This window comes from Anomaloglossus baeobatrachus, chromosome 1 (assembly GCF_048569485.1).
Source record: "Anomaloglossus baeobatrachus isolate aAnoBae1 chromosome 1, aAnoBae1.hap1, whole genome shotgun sequence".
Classification (NCBI taxonomy): Eukaryota; Metazoa; Chordata; class Amphibia; order Anura; family Aromobatidae; genus Anomaloglossus; species Anomaloglossus baeobatrachus.
The window spans coordinates 920,269,627-920,285,391 of NC_134353.1; the positions used below are offsets into that span (position 1 = coordinate 920,269,627).

The 15,765-nt window shown below is 45.2% G+C and overlaps 1 long non-coding RNA gene across 1 annotated transcript; it reads left to right on the top strand.

Annotated features, from left to right (window-relative positions):
• Positions 1–2,589: 2,589 nt before the first annotated feature.
• LOC142302140 (uncharacterized) lies at positions 2,590–14,006 on the top strand. The gene is made up of 3 exons (XR_012752941.1): positions 2,590–2,794; positions 8,577–8,652; positions 12,991–14,006. It is a non-coding gene; the product is annotated as an uncharacterized LOC142302140 (long non-coding RNA).
• The last annotated feature ends 1,759 nt before the right edge of the window (positions 14,007–15,765 follow it).

Here is a 15,765-nt window from a genome sequence, read left to right on the forward strand (position 1 = left end):
CAGCCACCCCATGCTACAGGAAAGAGAAACAGATACAGGAAAGGAAACAGATGAAGATAGAGAAAGCAGAGACAAGGAACCTGCAGATGAGACAACAACAGATGAAGAAAGAGATCAAGAAACCAACAGGTGCCGCAGCCCAACAGGCCCAAGCCCTGGTATGGAGGAGTAAAGGAAAGTAAGAAGTTCAGCAGTTAGAAAGTTAAAGTTTTGAAAAGTTTGTTTTGCAACGTTTTAAAGTTCAAGAATGTGCCCACAAAAACTATTGTGAGAAATAAACCTTAAGGCTATGAACTGGCTATAGCCACAAACTCTCGCAGTGTAAATAGTTACACCAGAGGGCACCACCGCCACCAGAGTCAGCCTGTTTAGGGGCTTGGCTCGTCTGCAACCAGGAGGAGCCCGTCCGTATATAGGGCCTTGGCTCACCTGCGACCAGAGAGCATGCCTGTTTATGGGGCCTGGCTCTCCACCACAAAGAGGGTACCTGGTCAGCACCAACTGTGGAGGCCGCCTCTGCATCCTGCCAGAAGAGGCTGAAGGCGCGGATCCACCAGGCCAGGTATACCCTGAAACCACCAGCCCATGTAAGCCGCCTCTACATCCTGCCAGAAGTGGCTGAAGCCGCGGCCAACGTGAGAGGGTTTTGGGTGGGTTAACGGACTTGTGGGTGGAGGGTGGTGATGTATGGTACCTGGTGCTTTTAAAAATGTTTTACATGTTTTAATGTTTTATGCATTTTAAAAATGTTGTCTTGCAGCCCGAGGACGTGCTGGTGATAACTAAGGGGGAATGTGGCGCCCCTGACCTGGTCAGGCACCACTGAGTGCTGCACCCATGCTGGGGACAGTACAATACAGGTAATCCAGAAGGCTGACAGGGGTGTGGTACACAGGCGCATAGTAATCAGCTCTCACACATGTACCCATGAGAGGACCCCTGGGGATCCCAGGAGGGGGAAAAGCCTTGACCTTCACTGGAATAGTGGAGGGGGCCAAAAGCCTCCATCTCCTCTCAAGGGGTGTGGTAAGAGAATCTGGTTGCTAGGTGGCGTAGGCAAGAACAGGAGAGGAGGAGCAGTGAGCCAGTTCAGTGCAGAGTCCAGGGAGCTCCGAGAGGAGCTGACCCCTTCCCCTGGGCTGCTGGAGTCTGACAGCGTCCGCGCAGTGGCTACCGACGGGGGAGAACGGTCAACTAGGAGTGCTACCCGAAACCCATCTCCAGCTAAAGAGAGAGCACAGAGTGGGAAGTAAGGAGACTGCTAGGGAGTACCAGGCCCAAACGGGCGGCAGATCCCGAAGCGGAGATAGATCCAGCTTTCTTTTGCTAAACCTGCCGGTGTGGGGCTCTCAAAGCCCACGCCACAACACCACAAAAGCCGCAGCCACGTAGCCACAGTTAGGGCCCATAGCTCACAGGAGGCAAGAAGCTGGAGTGATCTGGCCCAGGCAACAAGCACACGGCAAACGAAGGGGAGTGAGGCTTCAGCAACTTCCCTGGGTGACCCCCATAGGGACTAAAAGTCGGGGTCACCCCAAACCAAAAAGGGCTAAGGAAGGCGAGTTAGTAGTCACCCTCACAAGTCAGCCTGAAGGACACCTGGTTCCCGCCTGGTTCATCCCAGCTACGCCCGGGTTACTCACCCTGCCACCTGAAGTGAGTAAAAACCCTGAAAGACATTCTGCGTGTGTGGAGTTATTCTGCGCCTTGTGGTACTACGCACCTACATCGGGCCCTGGGGCTTGCCTCACTCTCAGGAGGCTATTCCAACTAACTGCACATACCATCAGCCCCAGGCGACCCTCAACCTGCAGTGGCGGTCCCTACTGGCCGCAATACTGAGAGTGGCGTCACGACAAGAAGAAGATCTCCTACCTGTGACCAGATCCAGCCGAGTGGAGTCCCTGAAGGTAATGCACCGACACAACACCTGTGGGGCTTCACATATGCATTACAGAGCTATGATTCCTAAACCCTTTCTCCGATTTGGATGTGAAAACTCTCATATTGCAGCTGGGAGTGTGCACTTTCAGCCCATATTATATATATAATTGTATTTCTGAACATGTTTTTGTAAACAGCTAAAATAACAAAACTTGTGTCACTGTCCAAATATTTCTGGCCCTGACTGTATATACCTAATTGAAATATTAACGGAATGTATAACCAAAACTAATTATGCTTAGGGCTAATTAGAAAAAGTTTTAGTTCATGAATAAATAACTGACATTCATGAATGGAAGAGATACTTATCTGTGGTTTCAGATAGGTAACTAGCATTCTTCTATTTATAGAGGAATGCTTATCTGTAGTTTCAAATAAGTAACTGACATTCATGAATATAAGAGAATAAGTAACTGACATTGTTCCATTCATAGACTCTCATCTATGTTTAAACACACTTGAAATGCTTTGCTAACGAATGTTGCTAAGACTGTTCAAACAAGGAATGAACTATGCTAGCTTGTTGGTTAATAGATAGCGTGGATGTATTGAGTAAACTGTGTATATATACTATGTTTTGAATACAAGGGTCAGAAGAGCATTGAGCTTCTCCTGGATAGAGAAACGTCTCTGTGTGGTCATTTTTCCTGTTTCATATACATCTGCGCTGTTCTGATTTGGAATCCTCCTCCGAGACTCTGAGAGAGACCTGGAGGTCTCCCTCAACAATCTGGCGCCCAATGTGGGGCCCCCATAAGAAGCACCCCGAAACCTAGACACCCCGATACCTTGGACTTCACGGAACAGGACCTCCCTCTGCTCCAACAGGCCTGATCAACCTACAACCCTGGTAAGTGTTACATACTGTGTATTCACTGCCGACAAGGTTGTTCAGTAGAGGAGGGGATGACAGGCCTTGTGTCCCCATCAGAGTTAAAGGTTCCCGATAATGACTCTGTGGTGGTGCCCGCTGTGGGCCCAGTAGTTCGAATTCTACCCTGTGGTGTAGATTTCAATTGTCACAAGAGATCCGGAGGATGAATAGTAGGGGGTAAGTCGGCAGCAATTGGATATAGCTGGTTAGACTGACCCGATCCGTAGTTTGAGTATGTGGGGGGGATACCCGTGATCGAAGATAGGGCTTAGGACAATAAATTGGTACAGCTGACCAAGTCCGGAGGGTGGGACATTCATGTATGTGACATTTTTGTACATCCTCCTCCTTTCACGGGACACCTTTTGTTTTTACTTAGCTGAGGGAGCTAGAGTAAGGGTGGAATGCCCCAGTGCCGGCCGGACTGTAGCGTGCACCATATAGTTTTGAATTAGTGCAATCCAACTGCCGCCAAGACAGCAACAATGTTTAAGTGGAGAAAGAAGAAAGTTGAGAAGCCGGAAGGTTCGCAGAATGTTATAGAATTAAGGCGGCGTCACACGCTACGATATATCGGGCGATATGTCGTCGGGGTCACGGATTCCGTGACGCATATGTCGTCGGGGTCACAGATTCCGTGACGCACATCCGGCATCGTTAGAGATATCGTAGCGTGTGACAGCTACGAACGACTGTGAACGAGCAAAAATACTCACCTTATTGTTGCTCGTTGACACGCCGTTCATTTTTATAAAGTCGTTCCTCCTTCTGCACGCCAGTGGTTCGTCGTTCCAGAGGCAGCACATATCGTTCCGTGTGACACCCCGGGAACGACAAACACTGCTTACCTGCGTGCCGCCGGCAATGCGGAAGGAAGGAGGTGGGATGGATGTTACGTCCCGCTCATCTCCGCCCCTCCGCTTCTATTGGGCGGCCGCTGTGTGACGTCGCTGTGACACCGAACATCCCTCCCCCTTCAGGAAGAGGTTGTTCGCTGCCCACAGCGAGGTTGTTCGGGAGGTAAGTACGTGTGACGGGGGTAAACGACTTTGTGCGCCACGGGCAACAAATTGCCCGTGACGCACAAACGGCGTGGGTGGGTGCAATCGCACGATAGCTCTTCCCCTGTAATGGGGCCTTTAGTGACAGACAGACGAAAAGAAAGTTGTGCGCCATGCTTTAGAGATTTTTAAGGTGTTAGGTTTGCCTAGGAGCGGACGGCTACAGCCGTCACAATGGAATGCGGCGCTGAAGGGAAAGAAAGGAAAGTTGAACGATAAAGGATTGTGGGAATGACTCGCCCACCCCAGGGCTATGGGACACCCGGTGCCGGGCCGGGCTAGTCCGGGGGTCGTCAGTGGTGGCGGAGCCCGACTCCGTGACCCTGGTGGGTGTCAATTAAAGGGTATATTTGTCGTGACGCCACCTGTGGTTTGCGGCTATTAGGCCGCCGCTGCTGTATGGGGCCTCCGGGGCTGATGGAATGACAGCTTGGATGGTCCTGCTCCCCACAGGTGGAGCGGTACCCCGGGGCAACAGTTGGTGCTCGTGAGAGTCTATGGTGAGATGTTGTGTGAATAATACGGTGCAGGGCCGACAGGCAGTGAAAGAAACAGGCACAAACAGTAGTCTCTTTACCTTCTCCTCTTTTACTTGGCAACAGTGTAGTCCAGGGAGACTGTCACAGGTGGTAAAGATGATCCGGCCGGCCTGGAAGTGCCTGGGGGTGATCTCCTTGGCCAGTTGAGTATGAGGCCTACTCCCTGTTCTTTCTTTTCTTCTACAGGACCCTGCACTCTGAATTTAGCAATGGCCCTCTTGCTGCTGGGACCGGTGGTACGTCCCTTTTTCTGTGTGGTAGGCTGCGCAGGCCCTCTCTGGTGCTTCTCTGCTGGAGTCCACACCGGGCCCTTGGAATGCAGCTGTACCTCCAGATTGTTACTGGGCCAGGGGGCTTGCAGCTCTCCTGCCCTCCAGATTCGGACACCAGGGAAGGATTTTATACCCTGGCAACCACAGACTCCGATGTCTGAGTCTCTTCTGTGCCTCTCTGCAAATCTTGCTTCACTGGGCCAAGCTATTCCAGCTCTAGGCCCCAGTTCCACAAGACAGCACACTCTGCGTCTGGACTCTCTGCTCTCTCTCTACAGATTGAACACTAACTCCTCCCTCAGGTCAGACTTAAGGAATGCTCCCTGGAACTCCAGGTTCAGAGCTCCCCCTGCTGGCCTGAGGGAGAAACTACGTTGGATGTTGAACTTACTGGCCAAAGATTCCCCCAATTACCTCCAGGCTCAGCATTAACCCTTTGGAGGGGCAATGCTGTTGTGGCGACCAGGTCCTGGGGCGCCACAGGAAGATGCACAGGTGTTTGGTAAAGTGTAGTGCAGATGTTACAGTCAGAAGGATATGTTGAAATAGAAGAAGGTGGTGCAGGAGACAGGGGTGTATGTTAACCCGGCTAATTCAAATTTACATCATGCTGGAGACTGGCCCAGAAAATGGTTTTACAAGGGGGTCAGAAGATCCAGGAAGAATCAGAGGAATATGTTGGACTTCCTGGTGAGAATAGAGAGTTTACAAGTACAAAATTTGTTACTTTGAATCTCTGAAGTGTGGACCCCTTATTGTACAAATAAGTGAAAATTTTGAACAATTGGTGTTTTAAACGTCCGGCAGCATTATATCTTAAAATAGAATAGGGGCAGGTAAATACATATGTTTGTACCATGTTAGCTAATCTAAAAATATTTAAAGAGTAACCAAATAATGTTAGAAGGTATTATATCCATTTGAAAAAAAATAATAAAAAAAAATAGATCCAACAGAGATGTGTATTATGGAGAATTAAATTTCTTGAGATATGCAAATTAGTTTTTTCTTTTGTTTTTATGGTGATTTATTTGGACAATATATTTTTATTTTGTGACTCTGCATACAGACTGCCAGTATTTCATTAATATTTTGATTTTCCTTTCTTTCATGGATATTAGTGTACAGTATATATGAACCGTATTATCTATCGTAAGGTCTCAAAATTCTCCAGCAATGTATATTGTTACAGAGACATGGGTTATATCTAGTGTTTGTCTTGTTTGAGTTTGAGTGATTTATTGTCTGCTGCCTTATTTTTCTTTTAGAGAACAGCAGCAAAACTGTGAACTTTGATAGATTAGTACACTAAAAGAAGAAAAAAAAAAGAAGGTGTTTTGGAGGACAATGGATTGTTATCTGCTGCTTGTGCATGGGGAACGGTTTCTAAAAGTTTATATAGTGTCTACAGTGTTTTTCCAAAAATAAGACACTGCCTTATATCTTTTTTGCCCCCCAAAAAGGCACCAGGGCTTATTTTTGGAGGACGTCTTATTCTTGGAGAAACACGGTTGGGGGTAAGTTTACCCCCCCAAAAAACAGACCCCCCCACTTCCCAGGAGACTCATACTCACCAGACCCGGACGTCTGCATGGTTCCCAGGTCCTCCTGTGATCTCTGGTGGTTGCTGCACGCCGTTCTCCCCTGCTGCTGGCTGACACACTGACACACACAGCAAATCACACACAGCAAATCACACACACACACACACACACACACAGCAAATCACACACACAGCAGAAATCACACACAGCAAATCACACACAGCAGAAATCACACACACAGCAAATCACACACAGCAAATCACACACACAGCAAATCACACACACAGCAAATCACACACACAGCAAATCACACACAGCAAATCACACACACAGCAAATCACACACACAGCAGAAATCACACACACAGCAGAAATCACACACAGCAAATCACACACACAGCAGAAATAACACACACAGCAAATCACACACAGCAAATCACACACACAGCAAATCACACACACAGCAGATCACACACAGCAAATCACACACAGCAAATCACACACAGCAAATCACACACACAGCAGATCACACACACAGCAGATCACACACACACAGCAAATCACACACAGCAGATCACACACACAAACACACACAGCAAATCACACACACACAGCAAATCACACACACACAGTAAATCACACACACAGCAGATCACACACACACACAGCAAATCACACACACAGCAAATCACACACACAGCAGATTGCAGACACACATAGCCTATCGCAGGCACACACAGCCGATCACAGATACACATAGCCGTTCGCAGGTACATACAGCCGATCACAGATACACACAGCCGATCTCAGGCACACACAGCCAATCACAGGCACACATAGCCGATCACAGATACAGATGATCGCAGACACACACAGCCGATCGCAGACACACACAGCCGATCGCAAAAAAACACAGCCGATCCCAGACACACACAGCCGATCCCAGACACACACAGCAGATCACTGACACACACAGCCCATCCCACACACACACAGCTGATCCCAGACACACACAGCAGATCACAGACACACAATCGATCGCACACATCACATCACAGCGCTTACGGACGCAGGGAATGAAAGCAAGTCACGTGTCCCGCCGCAGGTCCTGTTCATTGTGCTTCACTGCACTGCCTCTCAGAATTTTGCCAGCGAGAAGACATTGGTGTCGCTGGATGAGGAGAGTGTGTATGCGATCCAATGTGTGTGCGATCTGATGTTTGTGTGTGTGATTTGATGTTTGCGTGTGATCTGATGTTTGTGTGTGCGATCTGATTATCTGTGCAATCTGATTATGTGTGCGATCTGACTGTGTGTGCGATACGATGTTTGTGTGTGAGATCTGGTGTGTGAGTGAGATCTGATTGTGTGCGTGTGACATCTGGTGTGTGAGTGAGATCTGATTGTGTGTGTGTGAGAGATCTGATGTGTGTGGGTGTGTGATCACTGCAGGTCCTGCCGCTCAGCATCGGGTGAGTGTAATTGCCGGGTGCCGCTGTCTATAATGAAGTGTCCTGCAGTATTTGTAACCTTTTTTTAACTGCACGGACACTTCATTATTGATCCAGGACTATGGATTATTTTCGGGGGAGGGCTTATAATTAAGCCTTGCTCCGAAAATGCTGAAAATCCCTGCTAGGGCTTATTTTTGGGGGAGGGCTTATTTTTGGAAAAACACGGTATATAGAGAGAATCGGGTAGAAGGGGAAAGGAAAAAAAGAAAGACAGAAATTTGAGTTATGTATATTACAAAAATGTACCTTGTGAGAGACCAAAAAGGGCGATGGTATGGTATGGGCCTGTGAACTTTGTTGTGGATGTGGGGACTCTAGGCCGCAATACTGTGATAAACCATGTGCTATTCCTGGTGGCAGCCATTTTAGGTCAGATCTTAAAATGGTGGATGAAGCCCATGGTGGCCGAGGCATAGTTTAGAAAAAAAAAAAGGAAGTGACGGGGGATGTGTGAAGAAAACCATGTGCTGTGTAAATGTTTAAACAACAGACTGAGTGAACTACTACATACTCAGACAGAAAAAAAGGAGACTTTTCCCTACTTTTAGCAATACATTGTAAATTATATTGGAAAAAGTAATTTACAATAGTGTTTTATTTTACTGATTCAATCTAAACAGAATAAATTGAATTGTGGACATGTTTAGATTTATTGGTAGATATTGGAGCATAGAGGTCAGGCTGTGTACCATTAGTTAATAATTATAATCTTTATTAATAATCTAATTTATGAATAATTACAATCATTTGGTTTAAGGTATGTGGATGATTTATGGTATTCTGTGTTTATGATATTTAATGTCTTGAATCATCTGTTTTCTTTTTATAGAATGAAATATTGTAATGCAGATTTCTGTGGTCCAAGTGAAGGTTAAAAAGCCATTGAAATAGTTTTCCTTTATAAGGTAACACATAATGCGATATTTATGGTGTTCCCGGTTAGGTACAATCTACACAATGTGACTTTTATGCCTAAATGAAGAAAAAACAAAAAGCCAGCACCAAATGTGCACTACAGCACTAAACATTCCAAACTGTACTTATTATAAAAAATTTTTTGAGATTTTTGGCAAAAAATTGCAATTTCTTGAGCTGCTTCGCCACGTCACGGCAAATCTCATTTGAAGCAGTCCTACACTAAAATATTTTTATAAAATGTGCCATACGGCCTCACATATGAATAGTAGAACTGCTCTTAGCAGCACTCACCTGGTCTATTTAAATCCCGTACCCATGACTGAGTCATGGCTGTGGGCGGGACAGGTCCAAGCAAATGCTGCATGAAGTAAATAGCCTGTGGACAAAGCCTGATGACTTAATGTGAACAGTCACCAACCGCCAAAATCCAGACAGATGGAATACATCACAAATTGGGGTGCATAGCAAGGTGGAGGTCAACCACCGACCAATTCAATGAAGAAAAAACAAAAAGCCAGCACCAAATGTGCACTACAGCACTAAACATTCCAAACTGTACTTATTATAAAAAATTTTGAGATTTTTGGCAAAAAATTGCAATTTCTTGAGCTGCTTCGCCACGTCACGGCAAATCTCATTTGAAGCAGTCCTACACTAAAATATTTTTATAAAATGTGCCATACGGCCTCACATATGAATAGTAGAACTGCTCTTAGCAGCACTCACCTGGTCTATTTCAATCCCGTACCCATGACTGAGTCATGGCTGTGGGCGGGACAGGTCCAAGCAAATGCTGCATGAAGTAAATAGCCTGTGGACAAAGCCTGATGACTTAATGTGAACAGTCACCAACCGCCAAAATCCAGACAGATGGAATACATCCCAAATTGGGGTGCATAGCAAGGTGGAGGTCAACCACCGACCAATTCAATGAAGAAAAAACAAAAAGCCAGCACCAAATGTGCACTACAGCACTAAACATTCCAAACTGTACTTATTATAAAAAATTTTTGAGATTTTTGGCAAAAAATTGCAATTTCTTGAGCTGCTTCGCCACGTCACGGCAAATCTCATTTGAAGCAGTCCTACACTAAAATACTACTATTCATATGTGAGGCCGTATGGCACATTTTATAAAAATATTTTAGTGTAGGACTGCTTCAAATGAGATTTGCCGTGACGTGGCGAAGCAGCTCAAGAAATTGCAATTTTTTGCCAAAAATCTCAAAAATTTTGTATAATAAGTACAGTTTGGAATGTTTAGTGCTGTAGTGCACATTTGGTGCTGGCTTTTTGTTTTTTCTTCATTGAATTGGTCGGTGGTTGACCTCCACCTTGCTATGCACCCCAATTTGGGATGTATTCCATCTGTCTGGATTTTGGCGGTTGGTGACTGTTCACATTAAGTCATCAGGCTTTGTCCACAGGCTATTTACTTCATGCAGCATTTGCTTGGACCTGTCCCGCCCACAGCCATGACTCAGTCATGGGTACGGGATTGAAATAGACCAGGTGAGTGCTGCTAAGAGCAGTTCTACTATTCATATGTGAGGCCGTATGGCACATTTTATAAAAATATTTTAGTGTAGGACTGCTTCAAATGAGATTTGCCGTGACGTGGCGAAGCAGCTCAAGAAATTGCAATTTTTTGCCAAAAATCTCAAATTTTTTTTATAATAAGTACAGTTTGGAATGTTTAGTGCTGTAGTGCACATTTGGTGCTGGCTTTTTGTTTTTTCTTCATTGAATTGGTCGGTGGTTGACCTCCACCTTGCTATGCACCCCAATTTGGGATGTATTCCATCTGTCTGGATTTTGGCGGTTGGTGACTGTTCACATTAAGTCATCAGGCTTTGTCCACAGGCTATTTACTTCATGCAGCATTTGCTTGGACCTGTCCCGCCCACAGCCATGACTCAGTCATGGGTACGGGATTGAAATAGACCAGGTGAGTGCTGCTAAGAGCAGTTCTACTATTCATATGTGAGGCCGTATGGCACATTTTATAAAAATATTTTAGTGTAGGACTGCTTTAAATGAGATTTGCCGTGACGTGGCGAAGCAGCTCAAGAAATTGCAATTTTTTGCCAAAAATCTCAAAAATTTTTTTATAATAAGTACAGTTTGGAATGTTTAGTGCTGTAGTGCACATTTGGTGCTGGCTTTTTGTTTTTTCTTCATTGAATTGGTCGGTGGTTGACCTCCACCTTGCTATGCACCCCAATTTGTGATGTATTCCATCTGTCTGGATTTTGGCGGTTGGTGACTGTTCACATTAAGTCATCAGGCTTTGTCCACAGGCTATTTACTTCATGCAGCATTTGCTTGGACCTGTCCCGCCCACAGCCATGACTCAGTCATGGGTACGGGATTGAAATAGACCAGGTGAGTGCTGCTAAGAGCAGTTCTACTATTCATATGTGAGGCCGTATGGCACATTTTATAAAAATATTTTAGTGTAGGACTGCTTCAAATGAGATTTGCCGTGACGTGGCGAAGCAGCTCAAGAAATTGCAATTTTTTGCCAAAAATCTCAAAAATTTTTTATAATAAGTACAGTTTGGAATGTTTAGTGCTGTAGTGCACATTTGGTGCTGGCTTTTTGTTTTTTCTTTTATGCCTAAATGTAGAACACTTTTTGAATGTAATTACGCTTTGGATAATATATTCAAAAAGGGGGGGGGAGATGATGTGGAAAGTCACACCTATTTTTAAGGTTTTAATTTGTTCACCAATTGCGTTTTTTTTCCTTTAAGTTGTCTTTATATTTTTATCTGTAAGGAGGATACAGCAGATATACATATATCTCATGATTGCTTCCAGGAGATGGAGAAATAAACTGTCACGCCTGACAATTTCTCTGAACACCCACTTGAAAATCCAGATTACACCCTGTTTACAGATGGCTCAAGACTAGCTGATGAAAAGGGCACCTTTCATACAGGCTATGCTGTAACCACCTCAGTGTCAGTGATCAAAGCTACAGCACTCCCAGCCCGAATGTCCGCCCAAGAAGCAGAACTTGTGGCCCTGGCGGAAGCCTATACCTATGCTGAAGATGGAGATGCTACTGCCAATATTTATACAGACTCTCGATTTGCTTTCGGCATAGCGCATGATTTTAGTGTCATATGGGCAAACAGAAGGTCATCACCGCAGCAGGAACTCCAGTCAAAGAATATGTCCGCAGACTGATGTTTGCCCTGTCCAGGCCAGAACAAGTTGCCATCTTGAAGGTCCAAGCCCATGGACTCCAGACCACAGAAAGTTGTCAGAGGAAATGCCTACTACACTGACAAGAAAGATAAAGCCGCTTTAATGAAAGTGGAAGAATCTGAATGCTATATGGCCATGGTTATGACCAGAGCACAGAAGAAGAGGATTCTACAAGACCTATCTTTAGCTGAACCAGAAGATTCCAGAGACTGCATAAATGTTGGTAGAACACCAATGGATCGGCTCAAGGCAGAACAAAGACTCGTCACAAGAGAAGAACTGCAGACATGGAAGAAAGAAGGAGCCAAGCTAGAAGGTGACATCTGGAAGGTGAACAGTCTGTCCTGCCTTCCTAGAAGGATGTATGCCGCCATAGTTTCCTGGGGACATGGTCCCACCCGCAGAGGGAAAAATTAGAGCCTAGAAGTGATACGCAAGTTCTGGGATATCTACCATGCTTGCTGCCTATAATAAGAGCTGCCATGTTTGTCAAACTTGTAACACTGGAAGGACAGAAGAAGTCCCACCCAAACACCTAGCAAAGCCCCTGTACCCGTTCCAGAGGATCCAAGTCGACCACATCCAGTTGCCCAAGTGTGGGAGATGCGAATAATGCCTAGTAGTAGTGGATGTTTTCTCCAGTTGGCCTGAAGCCTTCCCAGTGACCAATATGACAGCCAGAACAACAGTAAAGAAATTAATCAGTGAAGTTGTATGCAGAAATGGAGTACGTGAAGTAATTGAAAGCAATTTTGTAGCAATCGTCTATCAAGAACTATTGACCATGGTTGGATCACAAGTTGCCCTGCATACCCCGTTTCATCCTCAATCCAATGCAAAGTTGGAAAGAATGAATGGCACCCTTAAGAGGAAACTGACTAAAATGATGCAGGAGTCGGCCGAGAGATGGTAGGATCTACTCCCGGTTGCCCTGTATCATGTGACAATGACCCCATTGGCTAGACACAGGTTGTCCCCTTATGAGATTTTGTTTGGGTCAATTCCCCCGATTGCAGGGTTCAGCCCCCAGGAATTGTCAGAATCAAATGATAAGGTTGTGCAGTTTGTGGTTAATCTTGCTAAAGAACTAACTAACACACATGCTATAGTTTCTTCCTCTCTCCCAGACTCTACAGGAGATGACACTTGCCACCTTTTGAAGCCAAGAGACTCAGTGTTGGTCAAGAGACACATCAAGAGACATTGCCTAGAGCCACTGTATGACGGTCCCTACCAAGTATTGCTGGTGACTCCCACATCTGTCAAATTGGAAGGAAGAAATACCTGGGTCCACGCCTCCCATTGCAAGCTTGTTCCAGCTAAAGAATAAAGATCCTTCTTTTCATCATGAGTTGTGTCTTGCTAACTGAAGGAATCAAGATAGAAAACCCCAGTAGTAAACCCTATGAACTATGGGTCAATATGACATCACCTGTGAACACTTTCTTTTTGACTACTGCTCAGTGGTGGACTGTTTGGGTACTGCCAGCGCGCGGAGGGGAGCACAATTTGTTTTTTATCTGTGCATAACGCGTACAGGGAATGTGAACTGCAGATCATGGAAGGATTTGAGATGGAATACTGGAGAAGATTGGAATATAGACATAATTGGAGTCCCAAGGGTGGTCCCAAATGAGTATAAAGCAAGAGACAAAGTAGCAGGGGGGGTTTGAGTCTCTTATTCCAATCACCATGGTTAACAAAAATGTTGCATTGATAAATTATAATTACTGTTTACTGTATTTTGCCTTGCTGTAAGAAGATTTGTAATAAGGGGACAAATGAGGCTATAGCCATGGCAACCTTCCCTTCAGTATTACATACACTAATAGCCCCCTCCAAATCTGACACAATGGTTACCATCAAAGCTCAACGACCCAAAGTCAAGCTTAGGAGGTTTTTATAGAAGGGCGTCACAGGACTCGGATCCCCTCTGTGGGAACTGAAGTGAAGATGTTAGGAAAGACCCGAGGGCGTGATTAGCATGCACCTATATACCATAGCTGTGGGATACTGTAGTCTCTGAGTAGCCCTCACGGAGTAAGAAGACAGATAATCTTATTAAGGGGACTGTGAAGGCCTAGGCTATGAATCGTTTGTCCAGTATAATAATAAGATAATCTGTCATTTGAATGCTTTATGTATTGCTTCTCCATATATACCTAACTAAAATATTAACGGAATGTATAACCAAAACTAATTATGCTTAGGGCTATAAGTAACTGACATTCATGAATTGATAGAGATACTTATTTGTGGTTTCAGATAGGTAACTGGCATTCTTCTATTCATAGAGGAATGCTTATCTGTAGTTTCAAATAAGTAACTGACATTCATGAATAGAAGAGAATAAGTAACTGACATTGTTCCATTCAAAGAATCATCTATGTCTAAACACACTTGAATGTTTTGCTAACGAATGTTGCTAAGGCCTCTACCACACTCACGTGAAAATCACGCACGTGCCGCGAGAAACGTATTTTCCTTGCGTGTTGCATTAGGTAAGTACGTGTCTCCGGTATGTGCGGGCCACGTGTGTTCTCCATGTGCTATCCGCGATAACAGACAGAGAACCAGTAATTTAAATACTCACGTGGTCCTTGCTGCTGTCCAGGTTACTGATCTTTGGCTCCAGCCACGCCCACTCCCAGCTGATGCTGCTTCCGGCCGAGCGGAGGGGCGGAGATTAGTGCCCGTGATATCACGCCCACCTCATTAACACGCTCATAATGAGCGCCGGACGGCAGCAACTGTTTACAGTGGAAGATTCTGCAGGGGTGAAGGAGGTGAGTATTTGTTTTTTTTATTTTATAATAATGACACGTGTTTCTCTGGTGCGTGTCACACGGGACCACATCCACACTACATCTGTATGGTATGGGTGCGGGCCGTGTGACACCCATGATGCCGGAGGATATGTGGACATGTCGGCCGTTTTTAAACACGTACAAATGTACAATCCACACGGACACACATTCCGTGTGGATTTACGTTAATGTGCCTGTTACCATAGAGTAACATTGGTGTACGTGTGTACGTGTCTCCGGTATGTGCAAAAACTGTCAAACACGTACCGGAGGCACGAACGTGTGACAGAGGCCTAAGACTGTTCAAACAAGGAATGAACTATGCCTGGCTAGCTGGTTGGTTAATATATAATGTGGATGTATTGAGTAAGCTGTATATATATACTACAGTATGTTTTGAATACAAGGGTCAGAAGAGCATTGAGCTTCTCCTGGATAGAGACACGTCTCTGTGTGGTCATCTTTCCTGTTTTATATACTGTACATCTGCACAGTTTTGATTTGGAATCCTCCTCCGAGACCCTGAGAGAGACCCGGAGGTCTCCCACAACATATGTACACAGTGAGACTTGCCGACTCTGCTGTGTCAGTTTGTCAGTTACATTTAAAACCTTAAAGGGAAAGCACCACACGTTTGCATTGACTGTTGCTCTAGATTCCCAGGACTGGGTTGCTGAGCTGTGTGGCTCGCCTTCCCACTTTTATCATCTGCCTTCTCTGTGAGGCTTCAGCTATTAAGGGTATTCAGGGGGTTTATGGGAATTGTTTATGTTTAGATAGATAAGTTGTAAGCTCTTCAGCTTCACCACTGGTAGGGCGTGTTCACACACACACACACATACACACACACACACACACACATACACACACACACACACACATACACACACACACACACACACACAATTACTTCTGCTTCCCAGAGGGATTACCAGGTATTAGGCAACTGTTTAGACAGTACCTTGGTTAGGCAAAGGTTGGTGAGAAGGCGGCATAAATCACTATTACTGGTGGCGCAGCATAGGGGTGTCGGCCTTTGGCCTTGTAAATATATTGTTCTATTCGTTCTATTTTGCA